Source organism: Echinops telfairi, unplaced genomic scaffold (genome assembly GCF_000313985.2).
Source record: "Echinops telfairi isolate 266 unplaced genomic scaffold, ASM31398v2 ScPeMD7_7400;HRSCAF=8409, whole genome shotgun sequence".
Lineage (NCBI taxonomy): Eukaryota > Metazoa > Chordata > Mammalia > Afrosoricida > Tenrecidae > Echinops > Echinops telfairi.
This window is the reverse complement of record NW_022111300.1, coordinates 21,172,955-21,185,545: the sequence shown is the minus strand read 5'-3', so window position 1 is coordinate 21,185,545 and position 12,591 is coordinate 21,172,955. Positions and strand designations below refer to the sequence as shown.

At 44.2% G+C, this 12,591-nt stretch overlaps 2 protein-coding genes across 12 annotated transcripts in view; both read right to left on the bottom strand.

Annotated features, from left to right (window-relative positions):
• DTNA (dystrobrevin alpha) overlaps positions 1–6,329 on the bottom strand; it is a 373,548-nt gene extending 367,219 nt beyond the window's left edge. For 10 of the 11 annotated variants that reach the window (XM_045296183.1, XM_045296186.1, XM_004702946.2 and 7 more), the window contains exon 1: positions 6,311–6,329. The gene's annotated coding sequence lies outside the window, so the exon portion shown is untranslated. The remainder of the gene's footprint in view (positions 1–6,310) is intronic. The other variant, XM_004702951.3, reaches the window with a different exon arrangement.
• Positions 1–12,591, bottom strand: part of LOC101663508 (tubulin alpha chain-like) — a 147,182-nt gene that overhangs the window by 20,569 nt on the left and 114,022 nt on the right.

Sequence of the window (12,591 nt, the reverse complement as noted above, 5' to 3'; positions counted from 1 at the left end):
TAAATGGTTAAACTTAACTGCTTATTGGATGGCTGAAATTCTGCTTCTTGAAGCTTGCTGACACCAATGTGCAAATACTTTGGGGGCAGAGCCCCAACTCATGGGATCAGTGTTGTATCCCTAGTGCTGGTCTCAATATCTCAACCTCTAATGCATTCACATATTCAAAATAAGGAAGGGAGAAAGGTAAACCATAGGAAATGCATTAGCCCATTCTTGGTCTTATGTTAATATTCAAATATCCTTAAAAGGGATGCTATTTTTGTGTGTACTTTTTATGTGTATTTTAATAATTGTATTATTCTCAGTGCCATATGCTAAACCAATGTGCCCTGTTCCTAGCTTATTTCTTTACATAAATTATTATGATGATCAACAGTTCCTCATCAGTAGCCAATTATTAATAGGTGCAGGAAATAGAGTCATGAATACAGTAGTGTATACAGGGAGCAAAGTTATAAAAACTTCTTAGCCATCACAAAACCTCTTGAGAAAATGAATTGCTGATCCTAGGAGGGTGGGCAGAGCCATAGTCTTGGAGAACAGCAAGGTTACCTGGCTAACGTAATCTACAAAAACAATGTGCTACATCTTATGTAGTGAGTCGAAACTGAGGTCTTAAAAGTTTAAGAGCAGCCACCTAATGTTCAACCTTTGACCTCATCATTTCTGTGTGTGTGTGTGTGTGTGTGTGTGTGTGTGTGTGTGCGCGCGCGCGCGCGCATGTCTTCCCCTTTAGGAAATGAATACATTTCCAGAAAACAGGTGTTACAAATGAGTCAGTGGATGGCAACACTTCAAAGTCAAGGTTGTGAAGACCTTCCTGCAGTGAGGGATGCTACCAGGTTGTTGCTGCTGTTCTTACTGTTTGCTTATTGTCTCTGGTCCCTGAAACACAGGCTTGAGAGCTACTAGCTAGACTTTGAAACCCAAACCCCAGCTGTCTTTGACATGATTCTAACTCATGGCGACCCCGTGTGTGTTTGAGAGAAGACCTGTGCTGGGGGAGGGGGGGTCTCACGGCTGTGACCATTCTCAGCAGATCCCCGGGCCATGCCAGGAGTGAACGGGCTGACACCTACTGACTATTGAGTGTCTGAGATGGCAGGCTGCAGAGCCTGTACACCGGCGGCAGGCATCATCATTTCTCTCTGTACATTTTGATCAATGTGATTTCCAGTCTATTTTGGTCAGCCAGATGTTGCGAGAACAAAAGCCTATCACTTTGTTCCTCTCCCAGAGTCCCAAGAAAATGCCCTGCAATCTTGCACGGCAGGATCAGAGAGTGACGGGGTGCTCCCAGCCTTGTATCAGCCGGTGGGGTTTTAATCCCAGCTCCCGTAGAAGCAGCTGCATGAGATGTGGCCTCCGTTTCTTCATGGCAGGAGGTCATAACGACCCCCAACTTATTTAAGAATTAAATGAGATGACACATGTATAAAGCACGGGGAACCACAGTTGGCACATGCCATGGGTAAATAAACAAGCTATTTTGGCTTATCTTTTATTTCACTTTCAGTGATATAGACATAATGCTTTCCATTGGGTGCCACACCCATGGATGAATGTCAACACTCACCTTATCCAAAGCAGCATTCACCCTCTGGCTCCCTCTCTGCTATGTGTCTCCCTCACAGCTACTCTTTTTATTTCATGTGACATTTGATTCCCTAAAACATTGTCATTCACAGTCACTCCAGCTAGATAACTCTAAAGAAATCTTCATTCCGTCTTCTGCATAGTCCCCAATCCAAACACTCCCCATCTCCTGTGCAAGCGGCTTCCTCCTCGGCCTGCCTCACGCCCTGCTTCCTAGTCTCTAGTTACTCTTCTACCCCAGGGCGGTTCTTCTTAAAAATACCCTCGTAATCACAGCTTTTACGTGTTTTGAATGCATCCATCTCACAAAAGAAGTCTACTCCTATTTGTACTAGTTAGGTGGTAATGCTATAGAAGCGAATAGTTCCCGTACTCGAAGGATCACGCTTATAAGGGAGATGGACAGGGGGTTGGTAATGTTAGGCAGTGGGATGCACGTTACTTTAGTTGGTATGCATAACGTTCCATGACACTGGGGAGAAAGCATGGCACCCACCCCCACCCCGTTGTTAAGTCGATTTCAACTCTATGATCCGATAGGACAGCACAGAACTTCTCTCATGAGGGTTCTAGTGCTGTCCATCTTTCTGGTAGCAGACTGCCACATCTCTCTTTTACAGAGCAGTGAGTGGGTTCCAACCCCTGCTCTTTGGAAGCAGTCAGTGCTTCAATCGTTGTACTACTAGGGCTCTTTATGAACTAGGGAGAAGGGTAGGTAAACCACAGCTTCCCCTCTAGGTGTTTGTTGTTTTAAGTTTCCCTAAGAACTTGCTATTGCACATCGTGGATGACAGACAATTCTAGTGTTGCGGCCTGCCGTACCCAGAGCCACACCAAATGCCGCCAGCGAGTTGGTTCGGATGCAGAGCTCCGCCCTCCGCAGGGTTTGAGAAGCCAGAACTTCTTCCAGGAGCAGGATGATCTCTTCTTGCCACAGAGTGGCTGGTGGGCTGGATTCCCTACATCCTCACAGAACAGTCTGACGGTTACCTGGCAGTGCCGCCAGGGCGCTTAAGACCTCAGTCCACAAGCAAACTCCCCGCCCTTGAGTCAATGCCAACTCACAGTGACCCTTTAGGAGTGTGGGAACTGCCTCCACTGGGCTTCCAAGACCGTAACTCTTCACAGGAGTCGAAAGCCTCGTCTTCCGTCCTCAGAGCCACCGGTGGTTTCGAACTGCTGATCTGGTGGTGAGCGCCCACACAGAACCGTGACACCAGCAGGCCTCCTAAAAGCGGTCTCCATGGAGATTTTCCAGCAGTGTCCACACATTCTTATAGCCCATTGAGGAGTCCTGATGGCACTGCAGTTCAAGGCTGAGCAGGTAACCAAAGACTAGTGGTTCGATCCCACTCAGAAGCTCCACCGGAGAACCATCCAGTCAAGTATGCCATAAAGGTGACCGCTGAGAAAACCTTTGGGGAAATTCTACTCTGTCACATCGGTCACTCTGTGTCAAGAGATGACTTGCCACCACAAAAGTCCAAGCAAGGTGGCTCTTTGAGTTTCACCAAGGGGCCTCGAACGGCTGCTTGCAGTCTATTTCCTGTTTCATTTAGTCTCTCGGACCCAAATGGGGCCGGGTTTCCCTCCCTTGATGATTTTCATGTAACAGTTCCGCTGCAGTCAGTGGACTTCAGTGGACTCTCAACCTGCTCCCGGCCGAGTGCATCTTTCTTCTCTCCTCCCTGGTCACTTGGTGCTGTCCTGAGTCACTTAGCCCAGCCTGCCCTGCTGTGGACTAACGTCCGCGGGCGTCCGGGCTCACAGGAGGCAGGTGCCGAGTCTCATTCATCTCTGCATTCCCCAGAGCGGCCTTCACAAGAGCCGGTACCTAGGAGGCGCTCAGTAAATGCTTTTTGAATTGAATTAAACGGTTCAGAAGACACTTTTATTCTCAGTGGTCTTTGGGCAGTTCCCTGAAAGGCACTTTATTCAAAGGACTTAATCTTTTAGCTGAAGATTTTCATGTTCTTTTTTTTTTTACTCTGAGGGAGAAGATTCTCAAAAGGAAAAAAAAAAATCCACTGGGCAATTTAAAAAAACCATCTGGGCATAAGGCCTTATTTTTCTTTGTTTCATGACTTTTGGATACCTTTTCAAATCTCTTAGCACACAAAATCAAAATGGTTTAAAATCTTGGTGGATTGTACAGAGAACAATGAAAGAATGTAAGACGGATTTTCAATGGACTGGGGAGAACTCCGGTCCTCACATTGCCTTGCACTTTCTATAGAATCTTTACAACTTAAAAAAAATACAACACTCCTCTGTCATTGAGTGGATTCTGATTCACAGGGACTGTTTAGGACAGACTAGAACTACCTCGGCCAGTTTCCTGGGCTGCATATCTTTGAAGGAGCAGAGAGCCCCATCTTTCTCCCATGGAGCGGCTGGTGGTTTCAAACTGCTGACCTTCTAGTGAGCACCTCAACTGGTGGCCCACTTAGGCCATCGGGGCTCCTTCTCTGGGTAAATATTTATCTCTTACATAATTAAGTGTTAGTAAAAACAATCACACTTATTAACCGAGTGGTTTATATGTGCAAATAAAAGGATAAGGACAATAAAAACAAGACCCTTTATTGTGTATCCATACCATGATTTTGAATTTTCAAATAAAAATACAGATGAGTCAGTCGTGGCCTTCAAATGCTAATGCCATGCTAAGTCCCAGAAGAGTTATCCTAGTGCCTACAAGACAGACGGAGAAACACGGTCTGGCTGGACTGGCACTCACTCCTCTGCTGATCTCCCTAGTGCTGCTCAGGATACAACCCGCCCCCCCCCCCAAGGAGATGGAGGATGCACAGAGTGGCAGCCCAGAAGTCATAAGCTGTGGCTGGTATTTCCAGCAAAGCCAGCTTCCTCTTTTGGATTCAGACTGATTTGGGGACCTGAGTGAAGAGGGATGCACCTTTCAACACCATTTTTAAACGTTAGAAAAGTAAATGCCCAAAGTTCCATTTGCTGTACAATGCCACAGGGATCTCCAGGTTGAAACAGGCTGTGGATGTGTCCTGGGGGCAAGTGTGAAGCGAGGGACATGAGGGAGGGATGGGCAAGCCATCCCTGGCTAATTCCACGGTAGCAATGACAGTAACACCAACAGGGTTCACCCTTGTTCACCTTGACTTCCAGAAGAAGGGAAGTGGAGGGATTACAAGAGGGGGATTGAGTCCAAATTCCAGTTCTCCTATTTAGTGTGACCTCAAAGAGCCTTTCTCATCTGTCAAATCAGAATAAATAATTATTTTCAATATGCTCTTGTTATTAAAGGCGTCATGTTGGTATATCGGTTACTCGTTGGGCTGCTAACTGTAGGCAGTAGCTTGAAATCCCCTGTCACTCCAAGGGAAAGACATGGGCTTTCTATTCCCACATACAGTTACAGCAGCGGTTCTCAACCTGTAGTCGTGACCCTAAGACCTAAGACCATCGGAAAACCAAGACACCGCTCCTCTATCTGTCTCCAGGCTGGTCTGCCCACATGCAGATCCACCCACATATGAGTACCGGCATGAAGACTGTCACCCTGCTACATCATGCTTCAAGACAACCTTTCATTTACTTGTAATTAGAAATAAATAGTTCACGATATATAATTACATGTTGTTTTGTAATTAATCACTATGCTTTAATTCTGTTCAGTTTGTAACAATGAAAATACATCCTGCATATCAGATATTGACATTATGATTCGTAACAGTAGCAAAGTGACAGTTATGAAGTAGCAACAAAAATAAATTTATGGTTGGGGTCACCACAACATGAGGAACTGTATTAAAGGGTCACGGCATTAGGAAGGTTGAGAACCACTAAGTTACAGTCTTGGAAACTCACAGGGCCAGTTCTACCCTGTCCTATGGGTCCTTATGAAGTGGCATCGGCTCGACAGTAGCTTTTGGTTGTATTGTTATTAGGGTGAAATGTCAGGGTATCGGTCAAGGTTGGGGACATAGAATTTAACATTTAATAAGTCCCTAGTCATCTAGCTAGTATTAATTTTAATAGAATTATAATACTATTAATTTTGCCTTTCCCTGTATGATCATATAAAACAGAGGGGTGAGTGGTATGCAGAGGGAAACCAGGATAAGGGAACTGGAAAAGAAGGATATTTGTGAGAAGAAACTAAAAGTGATACTGGAGACAGGTCTTCTAAGGCGTGACGACACCGCAGTGCCATCACAATTGCACTTTCTGAAGGAGGAAGAAGAAGAACCAGAGCGATGTCAGCGGGATCTAGAATGATCCAGCATGACCACGGGAACACCGTTTAAAATGGTCTTTTAAAAAGACAACTTTTTTTTTAATGTGGCTATTTGCTTTTCTTTTGTCTTTATGTACAAATTCGTTTTCTTCTAACAATTATACCGGTATCCAATTCACACATCCTGCATGTCCGCGGTCCAGTTAGCCTCCACAGAGCCGTGCAAGCATCCTGACCATCAATTCCAGTACATGTTGTGCTCCTTGTACTCTCTGTTGTTAGCTCCCCCACACTCCTCCCCCGCCATGCCCCTCTGACTCTCTTGATCTGCCTGATGTCTCTATAGGTTTTCCTAATTTGGGTTTCATCTATAGAAAATCCTACAGAAATCAAGACAGGATGCAAACAAATGGCCCCACAAGAGTGACACAAGGAAACAAGGAAAGATCTCCATCGATAACAAAGCCGAAATGTTGAAAAGGGAGAGAGCCTTCTTACCAGGCAGAGTGCACGGCTCCGTGGATTCCTGCAATTGTAGTTAGCTCAAAAAGTGACGACTTGTCAGACCTCCTTCTCGATTTCACACTGGTTAAAGGGTTGCCACTTTTGCAAGTGTCCTTTTAAAACACAGGAATCTTCGGAGGATGGCCCAGGCCTCATCCTGAGGACCGGTTGTGACGGGCAGTTCAAGCTGCCCTGGGAGGGGGCTGGCAGAGTGGCCTCTGGGGGCGGGAGTGCAAGACACCAGCATCAGCAAATAATGTCTCCAGAAGAAAGTCGCTTCTATATGCGCATAAACATATACACACATGTATTATATATATACACACAGGCACACATGTATACTCATATGTATATGTGTATGTGTGTAGATATATATGCACACTTTTATTTTCAAGAGAAGCCAAGAAAGACTCTCATGATTTCCTCTATTAAAAATATTTTGACTCAGTGTTAGGTTAAAAAGTTAGTTGAGAGAAACCATTAAAAAAGAATTTTTCAAAGCAAATACTCGTATTCCTTATTCTCCCGAAGTATCCTTAACTCTAGCATCGATTAAACGAGACCTTCAGAAAATCATGAGAGTCTTTCTTGGCTGATCATTGCCTCCGACTGATGGCCTCCAACGTTGTTTTTGTTAAAATGCCATGTAGGAAGATGTCATCAGCTTACATTAAGATGGTGCAGGGGGAGGAAGGAAGGACACGTGCAAAACATGTCACTGCGTGAGAGAAGTTGCAGAGTTTCTTCATTCCAGTACACAATGGTCACTTTGTGACCACCATGGGGCAGTGGCTCCGTAACTTCCTACTCAGTAACAGTTTGCCTTCTCTAAGCAACTGGTCCATTTCCCTTAAGAACGTGGTGAATTGTGTTATTCATCATCCTGCATCCCCTTTGGGCCGGATGCTGGAAAGCCTGAGCCAATTTTTTTTTAATAATCTCTAATAATATATGTAAATTACTTACACACTTTTCTTTTTACCATTCTCAGTGGGGGGAATCGCCTTATATTTTCTGACTAATATTTCTCACCAAAATTCATTGTACCTTCCTATATTATATGCAAATTACATCATGCATTCTAATTTAATGAATAGTGAATGAACTAAACTGTGTCCACAATGAAGATGTTATACCATGATATTCCCTAGGGTAGAGTATACAGGAGAGGGGGGTCAACCAATCTACATCAACTTATAGAATCTTTATCATCCATAAAACAAGAATTCTTGAGGCCAGCTGTCACCAGGGTGGGTCCATATGTTTGTCTAGGTTGACTACAGTAACAAATTGAGACACACGCATATGTGTATAAGAAAGAGCTTTATATAAAAGAGTAATTGTATATTGAGGAAACAGCCCAGCCCAGTCCTGATCAAGTCCCTAAGTCTGATATTAGCGCATATATCCGATACTAGTCCATGAATCCTCTTTAGACTCACATAGCACATGCAACTTTGCTGAGTGCAGGATGATCACAGGCCAGTGGGTGCGAGGTCTTGAGGATCTAGTGGCAGTGGAAGTATCTCAACGCTGATGCGGGTCTCCATGTGTCTCCTCCAGCTCTCTGAGTGTTTCTACAGCAGAAAATGCAAGGCAGGGGGCATGGGTCTGGAGCTCTTTCTCTCCATCGCACCTCCAAATGAGGTCATCAAGCTATGACCTGATTGACAGGCTAGACCTCACCGCATTCACTCAAGTTGACCAGAGATTGACCGTGCAGTGGCTGAGACATGTTGGACTTAGAGTCACTTCTATTTTCCAGAGCTTTTCCTTGGGGGGACAAGACAGCTGGCTGCTCCCCTCTACTCACTCTGCCATTGTGCGACGTAGGACAAAAGGAATGGCAGCCATGACAATGGACATCCTCCTACATCTCAGTGACTCTAACTGGCTCACAGTGACCCAGACGTGCAAGTACAGCCAGAAAGACAATTTATCACGTTCACAGCCTCTGTCTCAGGGTCAAGCAAGTGAAAAACATGAGGGTTAGATGCAGGTGCGAGGCGTGACAACATGGAGGTTACTACAAGTATCAAACACGTGATAAGGTGCTCTTCTAAAATGAACCCACATTTCAAGTTTGATTCATATATTGTCTCTCTGTGCTGTCACATGAGGGAAAACGCAGGGGTGTCTGTCCTTTGAAGAAGGAGCCCTGGTGACAGAATGACAGTGACACACGCAGCAGTTCACCAAAAGGCTGGCATTTAGAAGTCGCGAGCTGGCCCTGGGGAGAAAGACAGGGCACGCTGCTCATGTGTGGATGACCCCCGAGGGAACCCGGCCAGGCAGCAGTGGTGAGTCCTTTGTAGCTTAGCAGGTTACACACTGGGCTGCTAATCGCAAGGTCAGAAGTTCGAAGCCATTGCCTATTCTGAAGGAGAACGATGAGGCCCTTTGCCCCCACAAACTTCCACAGCCTCAGAATCCGATTCTGGTCTCGGAGTTGGGTTTGACTCGGAGGTGGTGGGTGACAGGGCGGCCATATACTACTGCATAGAGCTGATGGAGACTGTTTTTATGACAGACTGGATCCATGTGTGAGGCTAAGACCTTCAAGTCTAGTAAAATTATAAAAATACCATTTGTAAATATGACAATTTTATCATTCTTGAGCTCATTTAAGGAGCCCTAGTGGGGCATTGGTAACACTTTTGACTAGCAGTTGGAAACCACAAGCCATTCCATGGGGGAAAGGGGAGGCTTTTGACTCCTGTAAAGATTTACCGTCTCAGAGACCCAGAGGGGCAGTTCCACTGTGTTCAGTAAGGTCGCCATGAGTTGCAAATGACCAGCTAGCAGGGAGTTTGGTATCTGCTGGCACAATGGTCAAAATACTCAGTGGAGAACGCAAAGGCCGGTGGTTGGCACCCTCTGTCCAACCCCACTGTTGGGGCAAGCTGAGACAGCCTGCACTGGCCAGAGTCCACAAACCCAGACTCCCCTCCATCCAGTCGGTGCTGGCTCCCAGCAACCTTCTGTGGACTTCTGAAACTGTAATTGTTTAGGGAAATAGAAGTCCAGTCTTTTCCCCTCAGAGCTGCTGGTGGTTTCAAACTACCAACCATGCAGATCACAGCCCAAGCGTAACTACTATGCCGCCAGGTTTCAGGTCTACTCTGTCCTGTAAGGTCCCTATAAATCAGAATTGACTGGACTACAGTGGTTTTGGGTTTCTGGATGCTTAAAAATCAAAAGCACTTAGGCAATTGGTTGTGAGTTTAGAGGTACAACGGAAATAAGGCATAATGATAGGAAGGCCTTTTTTTTTTTCTAGAAAACTGGCTCTGCACCCCAGAAGACTTATCTCACTATATAGCATAACACTGCTGCGTTAGTTCTGGGGTACGCTATTTGGAGAAATATTTCAACTTAAAACTCTCTTAAGTTGCCCAGATCACAAATCATTATTGGCTTAAAGAAACCAACAGGTACTGTGGAACAGACGCTGACTCATAGTGGCCCTCTGGGTATCAGGACAGAACTATGCTCTCTACAGTTTTCAATGCTTGGTGTTTGGGGAAGCAGAGACTCAAGCTTTCTTCCAAGGCGCTTACAGGTGGAGACTTGAACATCCAGCCTTTGGGTGGGAAGCCAAGCACATGAACTCTTCACACCACCCAAAACTTATTACTGTTGAATCATTTTCAATAGACTCCTCATGCGTGTGCGAGGAGAACTGAACTCCAATGCTGTCATCTCATGGAATTAGACCACCAAGCCTGTCCTTGGCGGTGCTGATGGGTAGATTCGAACCGCCAACTTTTCAGGTAGTAGGCAAGCACAAAGTGTCTAGACCACCCACAGATTCCTTTATTGATTTAATTTTACTTAAATAAAATTTTATGAAAAAGAGTGTTTCTCAGGTGAAACCACTAAATAACCTTAGGATTTCCCACCAATACCGGGTCCCTTTTATGTTTTAGCTCCCACTCCCAAGTCATAGTCTATAACCCCATTCTGTCCTAGGAGCTGAGCATGGGGAAAGGCCCTAGCAGCCTAAGCAGTGATTCTAAACTTGAAATGAGACAGACCCCAGGCTGTGAAGTTAATGCTCTTCCCTGAGTCCCAAGGAACTCTGACAATCAATTCTAATAGATCTGGCACAAGTTTCCTGAGCTCTGTCAATTGTCTAATTTCAAGGTCTTGTTCAATGCCTAATTGTTGTAGGGAAATTCAGACTTCAAGGGCAGGCTTTCATGGCAGCCGTGTATTAGAAACAGATGGAATTTTTAAGACCTAAGCATGAAGACTCTGACTGGTTAAAAAGGAAATAAAAACACTGAATAATACAATGAATCAATCACAGTAGCAGCTATAGTAACATTTTCTGCAAAGGAGAAAACATTTTTCTTGACATCCTCATCCAATGTAGGACATAAAACTACTTTGGATGCGAACAGGGAGCTAAGCAACTTCCCTAAAATAAGGAATTCATAGAGAATTTCCCCAATTAGTGACTCCGTGGAGTTTGTTAACAGCAAAGCTTGGAGTGTTGTTTAACTGCAGTATCTAGCTTCTTTGTTTCATGGGTTGGGAGTCTAGGTAACAGTTTAATAACTAAAGATTAGGTGTTCCGAGCTCTGGGTTACCAATGATTTTCTCTGACCTTGGACTAGGCATTCAATGCCACAAAATTGCTGTTCAGAAGAGCTCCTTAGGCTTTTGTTTTTGTTCTGTAGAATAAAAATTACTTTAAAAAATGATAACTCGTATGTACAAATAACGTTAACTGGAGCAATTAATCTAGTAATAATACGTATTCAGTGATATCTCACCGTATTTTCAACCTCTACATAAAGATTTGCTTTGTCACCTAAATGATTTCACCTCTTTTTTCTAGAAAGCACAGGGCCTTGAATAAAAACAAAAATGAGACATTGTCTCTTTTCACCGAGGTTTCTCGCTATCTAGAGGATCTACTATCAAAATGCCATTCTTTATTAACTTTGGGCAGCATCTGGTGAATCACTAAAAATATTCCTTTAGAGGGGATGAAGGAAAGATAAGAAATCTACTTCTTTGATAAGCAGGCGACTCTGTTTTGTGGGAAGTAGGAACTGAAATACACGAATTTAACTAACTGACCTTTGGAGTTCCTTTTTAACTTGTATGCTTGCGACATTCCCTCAGGCAAAATATCTTACCTATTAGATCCAAGTTTGGCTGCACACCCCCCCCACCACACACACACACACTACATTTACATGTACACATGTAGCTATGTGTTTGCACGTGGGTTTTGGAAGAAGACATACAAAAGTAAGCGGGACAGACTAGACTATGAAGCAAAAAGACGAGAGGGAAAACTTATGACCAAATGCTTTCTGAGAAAAATGCACATAAAAATTAAGTGTGAACTCCCTTGAGGTTCTGCTTGAGCGTTCAACATCTATTCCATGTTAGCGGGATCAATATCTACGTATCAGCACCGGCAGTTCCTCCCTGCGCCTCTTGCAGTTGAAAAGCAAACCCATTTATAATGTGTCCCTATTTTAAATAAAGATTAGACAATGGAAAATAAATATTCCCCCTCTCAAAACACCACCTTCTCCCCTTCTCATTAAGAAAACATCAACCTTGCAAAAATGGAAAAAAGTAAAAATGGTGCTTTCTTAAATAAGTAGAAGGTCCAACTATCTTATGCTAGGGAGAGTCAGAAAGCGTTTACCGAGGACTTAGTCAATTGCATGAAGCACAGTTCTACAAGTGACAGTTTTGCATATTTCTATTAGTAGAAATGTTTCCATGAAGATGTAAAATACAGATGTGAATAGTCTTCTACTATTGTTTAATTCTTAGCGTAATAGCTCTTATTATAGAATGCTTCGCATGTTCCTAGTAATGCTCTCCCAAAAAGCCCTGTGGTGCAGTGCTTTCCAGCGTGGCTGTTATCCAAAAGGTAAGTAGTTCAAACCCATAAAGACCTCTGCAGGAAAAGACTAGTGATCGGTTCTCAACTCCATGCCACACAATAACCACCACATTCACAAACTCACCACAACCCCGTGGTGGAGCTAGCCTGAGGATGCCCATTGTTAGCGATGGAGATTCAGAAACAAATGTCCCCAGAGGACACAACCAGGGGAGATTCAGAGACTAGGATCTGAGCTGAGTGTCGGACAAGCAATCCTGTAATCAACCGATCTTCACCTACAGAGTTCAAGGGCAGACAACGAACAAGAAAAAAGCTATTAAGTCAAGACTATTTCTTTTTAAGTCCCTCACTTATTTTATGTGAACAATTTCACAGAGTGCTATTTACTGCTCAA